This window comes from Pteropus alecto, unplaced genomic scaffold, assembly GCF_000325575.1.
Source record: "Pteropus alecto unplaced genomic scaffold, ASM32557v1 scaffold98, whole genome shotgun sequence".
Classification (NCBI taxonomy): domain Eukaryota; kingdom Metazoa; phylum Chordata; class Mammalia; order Chiroptera; family Pteropodidae; genus Pteropus; species Pteropus alecto.
In genome coordinates this window covers 8,368,271-8,373,374 of record NW_006443570.1, presented here as the reverse complement: position 1 = coordinate 8,373,374, position 5,104 = coordinate 8,368,271, and the positions used below count along the sequence as shown (strand labels likewise).

Sequence of the window (5,104 nt, the reverse complement as noted above, 5' to 3'; positions counted from 1 at the left end):
ATTTATTAAAAACAGGCAAAACAGTTATACTTTTTAATTCAGTTTTTAGTTTGGATCCGGTGTTTGGTATTAGGCAGACATAGTTGAGCTCAAGTGTTTGTGCATCTCTGGCACATTACAGTTAAGCAGCTCATATGCCATTGGAGTATCACAGAGTCAAACACAATGTCTTGAATGCAGTAGGCAGTCAATAATTATTGGCTGACATGAATAGGTAAAATTCATTTTATAACCAGCCCAGTCCTTATCTCTCAGGCTATATTTATAAGGTAATGAAAAGATCTGGATGTTACTAGTTAATTTTAACTGAGTAAAGACCAAAACAGAATTATTCAGATTCCAAAATGGCATATTTGTCCCTAAGCCAGAAATGCCAGATGTAGTCTTTTATTGATTGATTGCCTAAGTGAGTCACTTTAATTTGACCGTTTACACTTAACACTTATTTTCATAGCCAGGGTCGTGTCCTCAGCTAGTGTTGTGTTGCTCAGAAATAGGGCACTCTAAGCTTTGTTCGCAGGTATACTAGACTATACTAGTAAGGAGCGTAGAATCACCTGAAGATCTTGTTTAAAAATGGATTCTGATTTATTAGTCTAGAGTGTGACCTCGGATCCTGCCTTTTAACAAGTTCCAAAGCAATGCCAAAGCTTCTAGTCCTTGGAGTAGCAAGGACTTAGAGAATGCAAAGATTTAAAAACCAAACCAAACCAGACCCTAGAGTCAAACTCTAGAGTCAAAAAATCGTTAATATGCACCTGGGTAAAATTCAGGAAATAGATTAATTTCTTTGGCTCAGGTGTGTCTGTATTGTTTTCCTGGTGGGTATATCCTCATCCATATTAAAGTACAATTGAATTAATCTGGATGGCTGATGATAGGGAAGCTCAGTCCTGAAGAATGCAAATTGACTTCTTAGTTACAACCTTTAGTCCACCTACAAGGAAAATCCTTCACTATTACTCGCTTTTAATAGGAAGATGTTTTTATTTGCTCCCAGGTGAAGTTGCCCTGAGGTTGTGTACTTCCTCTATCAAGGACAGACAGAATGAAGACTAGAAAGATAGATTCGAGAAAAAGAAAAAAGTTAATAGAAGTTGCAACTATAATTGATAAAAATGAGATTGAAATGGTTTTGTGATTTCCATTGCGCCAAAAGGATAGAAAAGCTCAGCTATAATTTTGTTTCCTGCTGTGATCTGAAATAGAAAGGTTCAAAAGTGACCTTAACTAAATTAGGATAGTTTTGTTTTACCTCTGCGAATACTGAAAAAAAAAAAAAAAAAAAATCAACATGTTTTGATTTCATGATGTTTGAAATGTGCCAAAGAAAATTAGGCAAACTATACAATCTGAGATTTCTATAAATTGGATTATAGGCTAACAACATTCACCAACTGTCTACAGTGCAGAAAGCATGAGGTGGGTGTGTAGGTTTCCCAGAAGATCTCCGTTTTACAGGATGTCATTGCTCTGTATACTCAGGATGGTCTGTGCTTTGAAGTCCTGGGTCTTTTCATATGTCAGTGGTTGGTTATTGGCTCATTCTCAGGGAAGAGTGGTTCACAACGATCCAGTGGTAGCTGAGGCATGCTCCCTGGAACACAGAGTTAGTTAGCCCCTTTTAACTTCTGCAGGCAGCATCCATTGACACATTTCATGAATGGCAGTTTTCATGAATTGTAAGATTAGCATTGTTTTCACTTTTCTCTGGTATAAATTACTTCCAATTTCCTGATACATAGATAGGTTCTTTTTCTAGTTTCCAGTGGCAATTTAGAATTTTCCCCATTATACTGATTAATTTATTTTATCTGGAATTTTGAAAATAGACAAACCAAAACTCTGAACTTCGAGCCCTATTTTGGAGAAGAAAGAGCCTATTTTTTAAAAAAAATATATATAATGCATGTGTTTTTATACCTGGTTTCACATATTTTCTGATCAAGAAAAATCACTTGAATAAAGATTTATATGGAATATAAAAGGGCTCCATTACATTATGCCAGTTAACACGATTTACAAAATTATTTCTAAGTTTTTTGGCAAAAACTTTTATTACGTGGGAGAAAATTTACTACATTTCTCACTAAGTGTTCTCTCTCTCCCTCTTCCTCTTCCCCTCCCTCCCCGCTACTCTTTCCTTTCTTGACTCCCTCTCCCTCTCTTCTTCCCTTGCTGTACTCTTCAACATTACTCTGTTGTTTATAAAAACGAAGCCTTGATATTTTTCTAAATTTCATTTATGTATCATTTAAGCAGAAGTTATGTAGGTTATATGGCTATGTTTTGCCAATATAGAGCTTAGTTTGATTCAGATGGTGGTTCCTGGTCTGATTTTCTGGACTCCTGTTTTACCACATGCAATGTGCACTTATATTCTCTCCACGTAGCATTCTTCGTACACCATCACTGTATCTGGGGAATTCCTTGTCATATTCAACCTTCTCAGTTTCATCAGATTGCTTGTATCCAGTTCCCAGGCATGCATCCTGGGCTTCAGCTGCTCAGTACCTGCTGGCTATGGACTGGATTATGGCCTCCCCAAATCCATATGACGAAGCCCACCATCCTTTCTCAACAAACCCTTTTCTGACCCATCAGCCATAGTCAATTTCGTTTCCTGTGATCCATAGGATGTACTAGAAGAACATAGGCGAGCGAATGTATACTATTAAGAACGCAAGACTTAAGTTTTTTAATCGCTAAGTGATTCCACCAACCTCTTGACGGGATGCTCAACGGAGAAAATGTGTCCTGTATAATTATCATATACTGAAAAGACATATCAATGCAAACTGCAGAAATTATTTTAGTAGTAATTATAACACATATAAGACCTTCTGACTTGTTTTAACTTTCTCAGTACTTTACATGCACTTTATTCGCTAATCCTCAAAATAGTTCTGAATTCAATAGCATAAACTCATTTTTAAAATGATGAATGAGGCAATGAAGTTAGAGATAGCAAGTAATAAATATGAAAAGTTATAGGATTCTGGTTGGATGGGAAACAAAACGCAGGCATCCTGAAGGCATTATGTTATATGTTCATAGATTTCCTCTCTTTACTATTATTTGGTTTTACTTTTAAGGTTAATGGAGCCTTCTAGGAATCACCATTAATTTTTATATTCACAGAGATACTGCTTCCTCTCTTTCATTTCTACCAATTTATACTGTTCCCTGTTTTCACAAATTGGATCAGATCACATTCTTCTAAAGATTTCCCAGTTTAAGTCTTAATTCTGCTTATGGCTAATCTGATCATCCTTTACATTTATTAATTAACATGTTTGTATTTAGTGTCATGCCATCCTTTGCAAGTGTTATTAATAGTAGAATAACAACATTCGAAGAGCTGAATTTATTTCCTTGCTTCAATTCTTCAGCTAGATGGGTTAATATTCACAATAATGTTGTCTCGATGACACTTTTATAACATTTTGGGGGACCCTGTTTTTATCAGCTTTTAGTCTATCAACTTTGATCACTGATTGCTAGTGTATGAGCTTCTAATGATCAAAACTGAAAAAACTATATATGTATAAATATATCTAATTTTGATAATTGCATCAAGTAATTTGATAATTATCACATGATATGAGGATATGCCTATTTCCTTAAGAAAGTGAAGGTAAAGCAGCAGATGTATGAGCTATTTGCTTGACTTTTCTTTCTCTCACACTCCACACAAATTCTTCACTGAATCTTTTTGTCTCTGGATGCTAAATATGTTTATGCCAGTTTGGGTCCTATCAGGAAAGAGTACATTCACATCAGATCAGGGGAATGTTTAATAAAAGTACTTTTTTTACAAAGTTGTGGGCAGGTTGTTTGGGACCCACGAGTGATAGTGCAGTATCCTGGGGCGAAAACCTCAGTCTTCCTGTCATCTGATTTATGTATCCAACCACTTCTATGAGGATGTATCCCCTGAAATTCATGTCTTGAAGCCCTAACCCCCTGTTACCTACTCCAACGGCTGAGGCATGTCTGTAGAATTCTAGGACTTTATTTAGTTCTTCTTCCTGTGTGCTGCCTACAGAGGTTGTCAGCCATCTCCTACTTGGCATCATGGCTGCCCTCAGACCCCTCATGAAGCCCAAGATCACCAAAAAAGAGGACCAAGAAGTTCATCGGGCACCAGTCAGACCAAAATAGCAAAATCAAGTGTAACTGGCGGAAACCCAGAGGCACTGACAGTAGGACATACAGAAGATTCAAGGACCAGATCTTGATGCCCAACGTTGGTTACGTGACTAACAAGAAGACGAAGCACATGCTGCCCAGTGGCTTTTGGAAGTTCCTGGTCCACGATGTCAAGGAGCTTGATGTGCTGCTGGTGTGCAACAAATGTTACTGTGCTGAGATCACTCACACTGTCTCCTCAAAGAACCACAAAGCCTTGATGCAAAGAGCAGCCCAGCTGGCCATCTGAGTCACCAGTCCCAGTGCCAGGCTGCACAGTGAAGAAATTGAATAGATAGCTTGTGTGCATATTATATTTTTGTTAATATAACCATAAAATTTTGCTTAAAAAAATTCTAGGACTTTAGAGAATCACCATTTTAAAGCCATAGCTATAATCAGTAAAGGATTTTTGATGAGGTGAGGATGACAGCTTAGTCTCCTAGAACTGTGAAACCTAGCCAATATTAAAATTCTTATACTTTAAAAATAAGCTTAGTTTTGTTACTTAATGACTTTGCATACTATTTTTAACTGTAATGAGTATTTGAGTTGGGTGATATTATTTTACATAGACATTTTTAAATCATTCTCCTGGTATTCTGGGAAACGTGGAGACTAGTATTAAGCCTTTAATTTAAATCCACAGACATGGACTATGACAAAAACTATATATCATACCATCTATTTTTTTAAAAAATCTAATTCTATTCTATTCTGTTTATATCCAAAATAGAGAAAACTTTAAGGGAAAGTGTCAAACCACACTATAAAGCCAGCTCAAGCAGTTGCAAAGAAAAGGGTTTTCAGCATGTGTTGAAAGTTATTTTTGACATTTCTATAAATAAGCTCATCTTACATTTTTGTGCATTTCCTTCACTTAATAAGAATTTTAAAAGTCCATCTGCATAGT

General features: G+C 36.4%; 1 pseudogene; it reads left to right on the top strand.

Annotated features, from left to right (window-relative positions):
• Positions 1-4,077: 4,077 nt before the first annotated feature.
• On the top strand, positions 4,078-4,486 carry LOC102889372 (annotated as a pseudogene).
• The last annotated feature ends 618 nt before the right edge of the window (positions 4,487-5,104 follow it).